The 15,435-nt window shown below is 48.1% G+C and overlaps 1 long non-coding RNA gene across 1 annotated transcript; it reads left to right on the top strand.

Moving 5' to 3' along the window:
* The first annotated feature begins 598 nt into the window (after positions 1–598).
* On the top strand, positions 599–13,570 carry LOC138685302 (uncharacterized). Its single transcript, XR_011324544.1, has 4 exons — positions 599–2,282; positions 2,694–2,790; positions 11,659–11,807; positions 12,302–13,570. It is a non-coding gene; the product is annotated as an uncharacterized lncRNA (long non-coding RNA).
* The last annotated feature ends 1,865 nt before the right edge of the window (positions 13,571–15,435 follow it).

Below are 15,435 nucleotides of genomic sequence, written 5' to 3'. Positions count from 1 at the left end.
CTCCAGGGAAAGGACAGCTAATCCTGGGACGCTAAATAAGATAAATTAATAAAGCCTGATACAAAAATTGAAAGGTAACTGTATGGGGCTGTTTTGCTCAGAGGATTTCCATCTTCCCTTTGCCTTGAGGCAATATTAGACTGAGGAGACTTCTGCAAGGGTTTCTGCATTCTGGTAATGCACCAGTTCTCAAAATGTCATGCAGACTGTTGCGCGTGGAAGCGCTGACCAGCCGTGGCATGCCTGCTGTAGTCTGGGAGGATGATGGTGAGCAAACGGCTCTTTTTGGCAGCTCCTGCGACCAAAGCCAGCCCTGCATGGCACACAGGGATGCAGATTTGGGGTCGCTTGGGGAGCTCTGACTGGTGCTCCAGGTTTGGTGCTGGTCTGGGGAAGGGTCAGCCTTGCTGCAGCTGGAGGACGCTGTTGGTCCTGTTATTCTCTTTGAGAAATGGTTAGATTGCTGGAAACCTCAGTATAAAGGTGAGCTTCTACACAAAATTATTTAGTTCCTCTGGTGATTCCCGCCCCCCCCCGCCCCCAATTTCTGCTGATACACAGAGTTGAATCCTATGGGGTTCATTTGTATGGTGTCAGTGTGATTCTGAAAAACCAGAAAGCACTAATTACCTTTCTAACTAGTTACTGAATTTCTTATGTTAGGAGGACTCTCTCAGGGGAAGAGTAAGTCTTTTGTTCTTAAGCGTTATTTTAACCCATGTTACAATCTGATTTGTTCTTTTTCAAGGAAGCGAGTAAACCGGTCAGCTTTGCTGCTGGCTGCTCCTGATCCCCAGCAGAGAATGGGGAGCTGTGGTGCAAAAGCTGGTTTCTCAGCAGCTGGTGAGAATCGCCGTGAATGCTGCTGGGGAGCTGCCATGGCGGAGGAGCTGGTAGCACTCGGTTAAGCTGTTGCTTGGGCTCTATGGACAAGGATAACTGGGCAGAAGCATGAAATTCAAGGAGTGGATGTGACGCCAGCTTTGTATTTGAGAGATTTCAGCTTCTCCTCTGGCAAGGAGGCTGTGATCCACACCCTGCAATTGTGCAGTGCCTCTGCCTGCGCCGGGGAGCAGTTGCAAGCGTGTTAATAATCTGGCTGCTGTGTCCAGAGAAGCAAATTCCCTCTGTGTGCTGAGCTGTGCTGTCGGGGGAACACCCTGACACGAGGGAGAAATCAGATGACTTGCACCAAGGGTTTGTGTTAAAAGATGGCAGGTCGCTGCGATTGCCAATGCCTAACCCGATAACCAGTCATGCCTCTTCTTGCTATGAAAGATGCTTCTAATTTTTACTCCACACTTTTCTACATACCTCATAATAACTGACCATAGTGTAAAATTTCAGTTAAACACAAAATCAGCAAAGATGCAAAATGGGAGGGGAGGGGTTTTGCAATTTGCACTGCTGGACTCTGCACAGAGCTGTGTTCAACTTGCCTCCTGCTACCTATTAGAGGTGCACAGCTGTGCTCATGGTGCTTCCCGGAGGGAAATGTTTTCTGTCCCCATCAATGTGTTGGTGGCAGGAGGTTGCCCCCATGGCAGGTACCAGCCTGAGAGCTTTGCAAATGGCAGCAGTATCAGAATTATTTGGACACTTGGAGCTGCAAAGAGACATTCAAGTCTGGTGGGGAGTTGTGGATATCTGTCCCCCTTTCCTGAGAAAAGGTCCTTTCTGATGGTAAAATGGCTTTGGGGGCACCTTCTTTCTCTGCCCTGTGTGGCTGCTGTTGCAGGGCAGTGAGCTGTGCTGCTCTAAAGCAGCTGAGGAGCTGGTCCCAAGAGCTAAGTGACAGAGCACGTTATCTATGTGATGAAAACAAGAACAATAAACCCCCCTACCCCTGTCTGTACCAAATAGCTAGGGATAGCAATTGAAAAGCAGCTTCCTACTTGAAAACAAAGCTAAAATACGTTTTTAAATTACTTTGTACGCATTAAAATACCTGAATCGTCACCTTGTAATTTTGTAAATGCTTTAGATGTTCTTGCCTTTCTTCTATTCTATTCTTCCCATCTTTTAAGGCTAGCGGGAAGGTGGTGTAGTACAAACTGTAATGCCTTTTTACCTTATTGCTGCCTTAACCGGGTATTTATTGCCCAATATACAATGAAGACGAGGTGCCAAAGCCTTGAATTTCCTGAGCTCATTGTGAAAATTGCATTTTGTTTCTTCCTAAAGCTGATGGTTACAGATTCTGAAGGTGCACAGATGTGAAGCTCAAACTTATTTGGAAGCAAAATGATTTATAAAGAGCTGCTGATTCCCCTAAAGAACAGGTAAGATCAAAATACTCTTAAAGGACTTTGCATTAATAGCGAACAACTAATACATGTTTTCCTGTAGGGAAATAATGTTGCCTACCTGGAGCCAAGTAAAAGATAGTGATGCCTTAGCTTTCAAAGAGATGAACCTCTAATTGCTAATAGAGTTTATAGGGGATTTGGGCTGTTGATAAAACACTAAATTGCATTGGATTATGCACCAGATAAAATCTACGGTTGTCAGAGGCTCCAGGAGGAATTTGCAAGGCTTTGGGTAAAACACTGGCTTTTAAACTCATCCTGAGGCTAGAAAAATGAAGCTGTCTGACATGCTCAGATAGGAAAAAAGTGTAATTCCTTCAGGTAAGCTGTGACAGCATGGGCCTTGTGAAAGCTTGTGTCTCATGATGACCCTTTTGTGTGCAGAGCTGGACTTTGACTTGCTGGTTTATGGCAGCAGGTGGCCTGTGGGACCAGGCTGGGGATGATCTTCAGGCTGTTTTCCTACTTGCAGCATCTCAAGGTGAGTGCCAGGCTCAGCAAAGTGGATCCCCATCACCTGGATCAGGATCTGGCTCCTTGCCCTTCTGCAAGCTGCCACGGGGTTCAGTTCTGGGATAACGATTTCTGCACTGTGAGATGTGTTGAAGCAGGGACAGCAGCTTGTCCAGGGATGTGGATATTCCCAATATTGACATTACTGAATTCCTGCAAGGAGCAAGCTCTACCTGGGGCGGCTTGGAGGCTGCTCCAACATGTCAGCTGCAGGCGATGCTCGGAGCAGAGTACACCGAGCTTAAAGCTGTTCATCACTCCAGCCTCAAGCTGAGGGAAAGGGACCCGGGAGTTTTGCAGAGAAACAGGGCGTTTGGCAGTGGTTGCTTTGAGCAGGCACAGGGTAGGAGCTGCTGCTCCAAATGCAGCTTTCCGAGTGCCCTGGGCTCTCGTGTCTGCCAGACCGTCGGTCAGGTGGCACGAGGGTCAACCAGGAGAGATGCAAGGGGTGTCTCTGGTCCAGGCGTGGGATGAGGTCCAGTTACTGCCCTTGTGAAGGTGCTGTGGATGTGTTCCTCTGTGATACGCTGGTGGGTCACCCCACGCCGGCTCTGCAGATCACCAGTGATGGCACTTGGTGATGCTCGGGTCTAACACTGGGCAGGCTTTCTCCAAGAGTGACTCTTTGTCTTACGCAAACTCTCCATCCACCTACCCTGCGGTCCGTGCTGGGAAGAGGCTTGTGGCAGGGTACAGATTTCCAACTCCAAAGGTACGGGGTTTTCTGCCATTCCTGGACATGTGTGGCTTCAGCGTGTAGGTCTGAGCAGTACGTGCAAGAAAACGGCGTAGCAGCCTGTGTCTGAGTGTAGAAGCTAGATGGCACAGTCCGCCCGCATTTTCGCTGTGGTCTTGATGGTTTGGGTGAGACACAGTCCTGCAGCGTGGTGTGCTTGAGTGGCTGTGTCCAAAAATGCGCAGCTTTTCTTGGTAAGCCGTAGCATGCAGGGTGTTTGTCCTGCGGGTGCCCCATGCTTGCTTTCTTTTGAGAAAACTCTGTGTTTTGGATTCTTGCTATTGCAGCAGTGCTGGACGGCAGGATTGGGGGACAGCCCACAGCTCTGCCCCTCTCCTTGCTCCTGCTTGGGTCCTGTGTGACTGTGGTGTTGTCACAGGTGTGACATCAGAACCGAAATTCCAGAATTCCAGTTCTTGCCCCCCCCCCCCCCCCCCCAGCTTTGAGCACAGTTTCACTGCTAGCCTCTGGTCCTGCACGTGCTGTCATTTTGGAGAGAAAGCTTAAAACATACCCAAACCAGGAAAGTACTGTTTATCCTTGGTCAGGTCATCCCTGACTTTCTCCAACTTAATGCTGAGCTCATCTGCTTCTTTACAAGGTTGTGCAGAGCTATGCCCATCCAGGATGGCACCACAAATACTCCTGAACCTGAGGGCATTTATTCATAAATATATCTTAGAAAAGTCTAACTCACATCTATGTGTCACTTCATGTGGCTAAAAGCTATATTGAGTGCTAGGACGACGCTCTCTGCTTGGGGGTGAGCATCGCTGCTGCACCTGCATCCATCTGTTGTTCTGCTAGCACCGAAGCCACAGCGGATTTTGGTAAAACACACAGATTTCTCACCCCTGATTTCTGCAGGTGGCCAACACCAAACAGGCTGGCTCCGCAGCGATGCTCACGTATCGCAGGCTCCTGGTTTACAATTTTGTTTGCTCCTTTGGCACAGTCCTCTGCTAAACCTGACCCATCGCAGCGTCTGGATGAGCCCCCCCAGGCACGGGGGTGCAGTACCTGCCGTGCTGTCCGTGCAGCCACGCTTCTGCTCCGAGTGTTTAATAACGTGGCGAGATTAACATCTAGGAAACCCCAGGCAGATGGGATTTGGCTGGCTGTGCGGTGAGCAGAATTGCTTCTAAATAAAACATTTTCAAAGACTGGCATTAGGCATCAGTGGCTGTCTAATTCGTGCTGCTTGTTGGGAGTGTGTGTTCATTGCAAACAATGTTTATTTATGGCATGTAAAAATCTATTTCAATCAAATAATTTCCATAACTGAATATTTATGCCAACATCCACTGAATGCTCCTTGACTAAACTGAAAACTATTTATTCAGTTATAAATGTTTACTTGTTTAGTGTTAAAACTGCTTTAAACAGACTTAAAAATCAAATTGATGTCTTCCCTGTTAGCAGGATTTCCACTGTATTCTACACATCAGCTTGCTGAGCAATGTGTAATATTTTATTATAATTTCAGCTCAAATAGCCTCTGTATATTTATACACTCTAATGGCACCGATTTCCCAGAGAAGCTGTGGATGCCCCATCCCTGGCAGTGTTCAAGGCCAGGTTGGATGGGGCTTTGAGCAACCTGGTCTAGTGGAAGGTGTCCCTGCCCATGGCAGGGGGGTTGGAACTAGATGATCCTTGAGGTCCCTTCCAACCCAAACCATCCTAGGATTCTATGATGATTCTGTGCTCAGAGTGCCAACTAGACTTGCAACAGGGCTGCTGCTGTTCTCAAATGGCTTGGTTTTACGAGACCAGATCAGTTAGAATAGCAATTTATTGCACCAAATGCTCAGCGTTAAGTCTTAAATAATATCGTGCTGAGTAAGCTCCAGGTTGCTGCCTTGTTGTTGATAGTGGAGTCCAGGAGACTCTTGGAATTAGGAAGAGTCTGGAAGCGTGAGAGTTTGGAAAATGTATTTATGCTCCGAGGAAGCCCATTGTATTTGCAGCTTGTGAAGCAGGTGATTTTATATGCCTTGAAGGGAAAACTGCACGTTTTCCGTGCATGCTTCCCGTGGGACAGGCGGCATCAGGGTCGGCAGGCGAGCCACTTAATCCCACGGTGGCTGAAAATCGCCCAGAGGCAGAGCATCGCTCTGCACTTGCACGTGTATCTGTGTGCCCCTGCCTGTGATTTTGCAGGTGAGCTCTTGTTGGGACCTACTGGGGCTGTTTTGGGATATGCGCAGTGTTTCTCCTTGCTTTTTTTGAGCAGCAGGGGAGGTAGGTGGTGGCAGGGATAGATATCAGGTCTGCTGCATTTGCAGAGGAGATGCATCCAGGTCAGGTCTGTGATTATTTTTTTTGGGGGAGGGGGAGGATAAAATTAAAATAAAAAAAAAAGTTTTGTGGGGAGCAGAAAGGGGAGCTGAAATACTGAGGGGTGCCAGGGTGGGTGCCTGTCCCACCCCAGCCAGGGGTCCCCAGGACACGGCCACCCCAGGGTGGTGACAGGCTCTGCACAGAGAGGGTTTGAAAGCCAAATGCTGATACCCACATTGCTGAGCAGGACTGAATGATTTAATTATTTGCGGGATACAGAACGAGTTACTCCTTATCTCGCATCACTTGAGACGGTGATGCTGCTGTCCTCTCCCTCTCTGCAGCTTCAGCTGTCCAGCTTTATCCCACAGCAATGCTGAGTCTCTGCCTTTGCAGCCCTGTGGATTTTTATCATTTTCTTCTGGCACCAGATCGAAAGAGGCTTGTCAGGCGGTGATGGTGGCTTAAAGTTAGTTTTCATCAGAGTAAAGGCACGTGGGAGCGAGGGGCCCTTTTTGCTGCACTGACAGCTCCTGCTTGCGTTGGTGAATAAAAACAGCTCCAAAAACACTGGTGTGATGCTTCCCCCAGCCCTCTGCCAGGAGGGGCTCGTAGGTGAGCTCTGCAAGGCGAAATCGGTGCCAAAGCCGGGGATTTCTTGGATGCGATCCGACAAAGAGTGTAGCTGAAGTCCTGCCTCCGGTTAAAGCTTCACGCTTTGCAGTGGGGGCTTTGCTTATTCAGCACACTCTCCTTACCATGCTCTGCCTTGCTCTTCTCCATCCTCCTCCTCCCGTGCCTGCAGTAACTGTGGAAATGGGATTTCGTACAGAAAACCCGAGAATTTCAACTAGGATTTCACATATGCTGTAGAAATCCCCTCCTAACCAAACACCTGGGATCCTAATGTGTCTGCAGTGCCTTCTGATGGCTTAATTACTTTTTGCTTTTCTGTTAAGTCCCCTGCAATGATAGGAAAAAAGTTACCTTGCTCAGAACAGCAGGTGAAACCCAGTAGTCAGCCCCTGCCTGGGGTCTTAGCTTTGCTCAGAACCACTTTTGGTTAGCTGATTTTCTTGAAGATCTAGCAACACACATATATACTTTTTTGTGTGTGTGCAGGCATTGTTTATCACCGCTTTGACTGCATATACCCTGGGTAAGCACTATACAAACCCTGGCAAATAAATGGTCTGTGACTTAGAAGAGCAGAAAATCCTCTGGAGTTATGCCCCGTGTTTATGGCATCTTGTCTGCAACACTGGTGTGCATGCACGAGCTGTAAAACTCGGTTATGTTTCCCCTGCTCTTTCCCAGTGTTTGATGTAAGGTGTCACAGCAGCCGGTGGCACAAAATCGATGCCTGGCTCGGTTCTCCCAGGCATTCATCCCAGCATGTGGTGGGACTGCGCTCGGGGGCTTGGGGCTGTGCTGGGCTCGCGGGATTTGGGCTCCAATGGCTCACCCTTCGAAAGACTTTGTGGGACAAAGTGGGTCCCACCAGGCTGGAAATTCTCAGGCAAATGTTTTCAGGTCTGACTGTGTATCACTCGTGGAGCTTATGATGAATTTTGTAGGGATATGGGACTTTGCCACGTTTTTGGGGAGTGTTCGGGTTGGACTTGAATGATCATGAGCAAATGCTGATGTTCCCCCTATGCAAGGTAATACATAAAGCTATGGCTAATCAATATATTTCCTCTGATAGAAGCAGATTTAGTAGCAGGAAGGGAGATGGTATTTTAGGATCACGCACATCCAGAAATATGTCCCTCCTCTTTTAGCTGGTGGTCGGGTTTGAAGTCCACCTTGGATGATTAGTGCAAACACATGGCTGAAGATTTGGCTTCCACTTGCAATGATCAATTATCCCTCTGCAGCGAGGCGACGCTTGCTGAGACACCAGCTAAAACAGAGCAGCGCAGGGCATGTTCAATGGTTCCTCTCCTTTAACTAATTACTAGGTATAAAGGCGTATTCAATAGCAGTGATGAATGCAGTGAAGCACATTCATGTATTATTATCTGAGAGCTGAATGGGGAGTTTTGTAATATATACGTTAGCATGCCGCAGGCAGGACTTCCCAGGGGAGAAGCGAGGCGTTGCTGTTGCTGGAGGGGATGGAGAGCAGGATCAGGTTCTGCACCCATCAGCCACTGAACCGATCCCAAATGGACCTTGTCTCACCCAGCATTTGCAGAGTCTGGTCCCTGCACGACGACCGTGCTTCCTTCTGCCCGTAAAGGCAATTACAGGAGCTAATGAAGAGAGGGGAGTTGGTCACTGCTTGCTTTTATTCCCCAAATGTCAGAGCTCCCGAAGCATATTCTGGCATTTAAAACGAATGACTGCAGAAGAGTCTTATCGGCACAGGGTTTTATGTGGCTCACAAAGTCCCATCTGTGCTGCTGGTCAGCTGGTCCCGTGTGTCCCTTCTGCTGTGGCAAAAAACACAGGGATTTGTTTTAATCAGACTTGGGATGTGGGATCCTCGCGGGGATGGTGCAAAAATGGACCGTTACTCATACGAACCTTCAGGCGCTTTCTGCTGGGTTGCTTGTCGCTGGCGAGAGGCTCAGACTTTGTTCTCGGATGATGGTTAAACCCCTTGTATTCCTCCGAAGCCAGACTGAAATGTGGCTGTCCGGTGGGTTTGCAATGTTTTTTCTTTCAGCTGCCCATACATAGTCCTCTCTGGAGGAGCCTCAGCAGACTTTCCCTCCAGCTGTGCCTTTTACCATCCCTGTGCTGGAGAGACTTTCCCTCCCTGGAGGACAACTGGAGGATGCTTTGCTGGTGCTTTGGGTCTTTTTCCACCTGCAGACACCTGCTCCAGCATCGTGGTCCAGGTGAAACCTCCCATCTCAGTCTGCCTTCGGGTCCCTCTGGGGCATGCTGCCTTTCACTGGCCCCCCAGCACAGCTCCTGCAGCTGGGCTATAAACCAGATTGCCGGATGGATATGAACTTAAAAACTGAAATCAGCACCTTGCTGTGTCCCCCGTCCTCCTTGGGATATTTTGGGGTCATCCTCAGTCTTCAGCCCAAATCCCCCATCCATCCATGCCTGCCCTAAAACTTGGCCATGGTCCCTGCTGCACCCACACCAGCCCTGATGTGTCTTTGCAATTTGATATTTATACCTTTGATAGTTATATCTTTGCAACCAAGGGGAAACGATAGTTTGAGTGAGTAGTCTTGTTTGCAGAGAGGTTGTCCCAAAAGTACCAGGGGGTGGGTGAAAAGGATGCAGCAAAACCTCCCTCCCTGGAGGGCTGGCTCAGGCTGTGGATGTCCGTCCTGCTGCAAAACAAAAAAATTACCTTTTCTGGCTTGAGGACTGATCAAAGTGTTGGCTGAAAACTCATTTTCTGGAGTAAGGAATAGAGAACTGACAAATAACCCTTGAATCTTTTACTACAGAGCAACATAATTTTATCTTATTCCTGCCAGCGTCATATTTAAAAATATATATCAAAAAGATGACGTGTTTCTCCCACTTGCAGTTTTCTGCCTTAAAAGGTGTCCCTTCTCCTTCTGGAGGACTGTGGGTCTGAAAGCCCCGTAAAGCACTCTTGTAGTGTGGCCGCACACAGGGTTACCCATTTATTTTCCCCCTTTACCAGTGACAGTGCCCTGGACTGCACTGTGAGGACCAGATCCCAAACCTGCGCCTTGGGCTAGGGTGACAGAAAAGGGGATAAAAGACAGAAAATGTAAAAGCAAACATTATTTCTTTGGTGTTTTTCTCCCAGAGGGCTGAGTGGATGGGCTGTAATTGGGATGGGAAGGGCTCTGAGCATCGAGAAGACATAAAATGGGCTGGTTTGGGGCTCTGAAATGGGACCTTGAGCTGCGACACATGGCTTTTGAGGACCTAAAATGGCTAAGACATCTTTTTTATATATAGGTATGTGAACACGCGCATGTGTGTGTATTTTTCCTCCACCTCCCCTCTAGGCAGGTGCTAAGGACGTGATGACAGGCAAAATCTTCAGTGACAGTGGCTGGGGTGACGCTCCGGGTGACCAGCAAAGCATTTGCTCCCAGCCTCTTTGGCATGGATAGAACCATTCAGTACTGTCCACGGGAGGTAACTTTTAATTACTTTAAAATAAACACATATTTCTGGCTTTTTCGGCTTCGGTGAGTGGATTTCTTCTGTGCAGAATGATGAAGCAAACCCAGTAAATAATGCTCTGCGGCGGAGGTAGCTAGATGGCTGCAACTGGAAAGGTCTCGGTGTGTCTGGAGGGAATGGAATAGCTTGATTTATGATTTTAACAAGCATGGCTGGTTAGGGAATCATGCCTATATGGTTTTAAAGTCATGAAGAGATATTAATCAAAATTAAGGGTGCTCTAAGAAGGTAACCGAGTCAGTGGTCCGGTTCCTGGCTAATTGATTACACAACTAAAGCATAGTTGCCCCTACAGAGACAGTCGAAGGACAGCTTGGATGGGGGTCTCAGGGTTTAATGCCAGATGGGGAAGCAGAGGGTTGGAACAAAGGGCGTAATGAGGAATAACAGGAATCAGTTAGAGGGACTGTGCACTTGTCCCCATTGATTAGGCTGCATGTGAAGGGAGAAAATGATTAATAGAAACACATACATGAGAAGCAGCAGTGACATTTCTAGAGCTGCAGCCTGAAATCACACACTGCCAAAGGTTGGAGCCACCTGGACAGATAGTGAACATTGGCCTTGGAAAAGCGGTAGTTTTGGGAAAAAGCCTGGCCGTGTGCCTCCGGGGCCAGCGCAGCCGGGACTGAGGGTGTTAAAAGCCATGTTGGCAGCGTGCTGGCCCACCAGGATGCTTCCTCCCCTTACTCCTGCATTAATCATCATTCTGATGGAAAATGCCTTAAAATGGCTGTGCAGGGTGGTGTTGGTGGAGCTGCCTCCCATGTGGCTGATGCTCCCCCAGGAGTTTTCCAAACTTTGCTTTCTGCTTGTCTGCACAAGGCGGTTGTGTTGTAGGGTGAAGGTCAGGCTCAAAACCTTTTCTTTTAGGGGAAAATTGCATCTGCGCTTCTCTGCCTTGCCTCCGGCCAGGATGCATGCCATGCTTTGCTCAGTGTGGTTTGACATTTGTGTTGCCCTTGGTCTTTTCAACACAAGACATCTCTGGATGTTTCCCTGTGGTCTGGGAGGTACACGCGCAAAGCAGCAATGCCAAATGAACCTCCTTCCATGGCCCAAACTCTTGCAATGTTGCAAATATGCCAGGAGGTCGTATTGCAAATCTCCATGTCTTTTGGACCTGCTGAAAGGAGATGAGTACAGATTAGTTGAGCTCCTTGTGAGGCTTCCCAGTGAATCCTCCAAATTTCTTCAGGCATGCTCAGGCATTAAAAATTTCCTTTGTTTCAGACTTGGAAAAGTCATGTTGGTGAGCTCGTAGGATTAGCCACGAAGATCTGGGGATTTAAGAAGTTTCCAAAAGATATATAGGCTTGAGTGCTCACCCAAACCAAGCAAAACCCCTGGTAGTAAAATTTATTTGCACTTCGTATTTAATGTGATGGCTACCCAGGACTCTAGGCTCCTGCACATAATGAGTTTCGCAATTAAAGCTTAGCTGCACTGAAGCCACGTTTCCTACTCAAGGGTCCCCAAGCCTAGTGCCTGCAGCCAGATCCAAGGACTTTGGTAGCCTTTCTTTGGGCCGGTAAGCTGGGAGCTGTGGCAAGGCTTCTGCCCAAATCTGATGCTGTGTCCTCTGTAAAAATCTCTCAGATGCAAGCTCTGAGAGCGAGATGCTCCTGTCTTGCAAGAACACTTGTCCTAGACTTTGCGCCCATTGGGTTTTTGCAGTGACATCAGCTGAATGGTGGGCATTTCTCTGAATCTATGGGATGAATGGAGAGTGCTCAGAAACAGAGGTTGAAGGACAGCTGGAATTGCTTGCCTTCTGCCATTTCTGACAACGTCACATCTGCAAGGTGATATGGGTGCTCCTTGAGGTAGATCATCACTGCTTTTGCATGTGCAAACTAAGGAACCGTGAGTACAAGTGAAAACTCGGGTGCTTAAACACCAGCTGGATAAGACTTGCTGCTTTGCGGGCACTGAGCTCCTGCAGGTACATCTGCAGCTTCCCTGGTTGTTTGTAGTAGTTTTATTCCTCATACAGCACCGCGTAGAGTCATCTGTGCCTGATCCCTCCCAGCTGTAGATGGGACAATATCCATTGGTGATTTATCCTGCCTTTTCCTATTTTGGACCTCACCCTATTGCATATAGAGACATGGTTCTGTTCAGTGGGTCTGGTGATTTTGCCTCTCAAAAGCAGTGTTCTCAGTGACTTTGAAATGATGTCCCCCTTTTCCCTTCCTCTTCAATCATAGCACAGGCATAACTCAATGAGATCAATAGTGACAGTCATGAAAATCAGAGAAGGATTGATCCTCCTTGTGCATCACAGAAAGAAATGCTGCATTTGCTCTGTTTTCTGCAGCTCAGCTTCCAGGCCCAGGTGTCCATCTTCCCAGAGAGATAACACCACGTACTTCAGTCTTTCTCTGCAATAAAGCTGCTCTGACACCGGCTCCACAAAAGCCGATGGCAGCCTGATCCGGTAAATTTATCAGTCCCCAAATGAGCTGCAGTGCCCGTCCTCATGCACCTTTCTTCTCTGCAGGTTGGATAATGCAGAACACCAGGTATGCTCCAGCAGCACCCTGCCCTGAACAAACCCTCCTGCCAGAGCCCATCCTCTGTCTGCCTTTAGCTCCTGATTATGGGGCAATTTCACGGTGCCGTGTGCGGTGGGAGCCGCTCTCTGGGTGTAACTGCTCGTCCCCAGGCGCGGTGGTGGATCGGTGCCTTCTGCACTCCGTGAAGTTCAGCCCCGAGCCAGAGCTGGAGCTGCAGCCAGAGTACATAAATCTGCGAAACACTTCATCGGCTGGTGTCTCGTATGAGGGTCCCGAGCCGTCTCTCCCTGCGGAGGACGATCTTACCTGCAGAAACATCCAGCTCAGCAGGTGGCTAATTACCACCATCAAAACTTTATAGGCAGTGCACTCAGGGGTAAGCTCTTGTCAGGGTGTGAGAAATACAGTTTTGAAACAAATCTCATTTCAAAGCATCCATAACTTTTCTGAGCAAAGGCACAAGAGGGAGATAGGAATTGTTTAGAAGCCGAGAGAGGGATGGATGGTGACCACCTCAGGCTCAGTCCAAGAGCAACGGAGCGAGGATGTGCCGGGGTGAGCCACCGCTTGCTGCAGTCCTATCAATCTGCTGGGCACAAAGTACCAAATACCAAGAGATGACGCTCCCTCTGAGCGTGGGGGCTGGCTTCATACCTGCAGCCCCTCATTCTCATGCTCTCCCTGCTCCCAAAGGAGTTACCCACCTGCCAAAGGCGCTGGAGTAATTCTCCTTGTTAGAATAAATTATGAGGATCACAGCCAGCCGCTCACTTAATGCTAAAATCACAGGGAGATGAGACTGGCCACTTTGGTCCTCTCTGACCTTGAAAACCAAGCTGGCAAATGCAACCTTCCATTTCTTATTGCTCTCCGGGATTAGTGGGATGAGGTCAGCCTGTAGCACTAATTCACTTTGCTCTTAACTCATTTCATTACATTACAGGAGAGCACCGCACTTGGCGAGTGTAATCTTCAATGTTATTCTCCTCTTGTCTTTGCTTTTGTTATAAATTAAATAAGCTACTGTCATTTTCCAACTATAAAGATTGATTTTTTTTTTTTGAACTATACTGGGGCAAGCGATGATAATTTATACATCTTAAAGTTGTTCACTTAGTTGTCTCTCTAGCTGGTTATTTTGTTGGACCTTGAGCTGGCTGCTTTTTCCTTTTGCCATGCTCTCAGGTGGCAGGCTCTCGGGAAAGAGATGTTAAGTCTTCTCTTGGAAAAAGAGACATTAAGTCTTCATACCTCCTGGTGTGAGGAGCACGGACAGACCTGAGATGGACACTGGGCTCCTGTGAATACCAAAAAGAGAGCTCGTGTCAGTAGGATGCACTGTCCCTTCCAGGGAGATGTCAAGGCTTGCTTGCGTGTGATGCTGGTGTATGTCTGTGTTGGCTGCATGGTTGGGCTGTCTCATCCCCATCGTGAGCAAAGAGAACGCAACATAGTTCCTTGACCAAAACGCAGCATCCAAAACAACCCAAGCTGAGCAGAAGCCATCTTCCAAACTAAATGTTGAAGTTGGGTATGTGTGACACACAGATTCTCTGGCAGTATTTGAAGCATGACAATAATACACAAGGACATACCTTGGATTTAAAGCCTGGCTGCTGGTTTTAAAATTGAGCTCTTCCACGAAAGTGGTACTGAAAGCTGTTTTTGGTTGTGAACGACAGGCTCCGGGATCCACCTGTCCTCAGATGTACCTCTGCTTTGAGCTGCTCCCAAGACAAATGTGTCTGAGAGGGTTTACTGCTCACACTCTTGAGCAGATAGTGGTGTCTCCTAAACTAGACTGAGGTGGCCCCAGTGCTGTGATCTTTTGGCCATGGTAACTAGTAATGCGCTAGAGCGGTGGCCATGAACTTGCATTGCTGATCACCTGTGACAAATCACATGCCATTAAGGTTTTTTCTTCTTTCTGAAGAAGCAGTAGCTTCAGCTCTCTTCTTACCACGTTATGCATAATCCATATAGCTGATGGACATGTGCTGGTTCAGGAGTTGCTCTGTCTTAATGTGTTGCAGAAACACAATTAACAGACTAACTCATGTCCAGTGGGTGCAAACCCCCATCTGGCAGGGTGTCAGCTGAGAAATACAAGAACTGCAAGTGATTAGAAACTGGAATTTTTTATTTTCATAGGTATAATAGAAGGTGGAATAAGTGATTGGAAAAGTGGAACTTCTAGACTTGGCCTAGCTGAAAGGGGAGGGTTGGTTTAATGAAGATGAAAAGCCAGTTGGCTGAAAGTCACTGTGGAATGAAAGAAAGAAGAGCCCAAACTAAAAATGATGTATTTCCAAGAGACAAAGCACAGTGGCTGTAGGGAATGGCGGGTGGGACCTTCTGGGGAAGATGCTAAGGAGTATGGGCAACTCCTCAAAGAAATTTTCATTGGTCTTAGTCAAAAAAGAGGTGTATATGAAGTAGACAATAAGCCTGATTACTAAAAATCAGCAGAAAGGAATGATGAAAACAAATGGTGACAAAATTTGAAAGGCTGAAACACAAACCAAGGGACATGGGGGGGAAGTGGTCACCAGGTGCACTGGAAGCAACATAGGTGGAGGATGGCCCCACCATGCTGGCATCAGCCTGGGAGGTGCAGGGAAACCAGATTGGAACATGAATGTGGAACTAAACTACCTAAAAAAATGGTCTGAGAAAACCAGAATGGCCGTCAGTGAGGGAAGCACCTGGTTTCACCGTCCAGCAGGAGCAATCAACAGCAGAAATGTAGGATGGGGAAGGACCAGGGAGCAGAGCTGGGGAAGGGGGCTCGGGGTGAGTCCCCTCATGGGTGCTGGTCGCCTGTGCCAGGCTCCTGTGGAAGACCCACATGCTGCACCGGGTGTAGAATCAGGAATTAAGTCCTTAAGTTTGCTCAGCAGTGCTGGTTTTATTTATGCATTTGTACTGATGGAAG

Source organism: Haliaeetus albicilla, chromosome 5, assembly GCF_947461875.1.
Source record: "Haliaeetus albicilla chromosome 5, bHalAlb1.1, whole genome shotgun sequence".
Classification (NCBI taxonomy): Eukaryota; Metazoa; Chordata; class Aves; order Accipitriformes; family Accipitridae; genus Haliaeetus; species Haliaeetus albicilla.
This window is presented reverse-complemented; position numbering and strand designations above follow the sequence as displayed.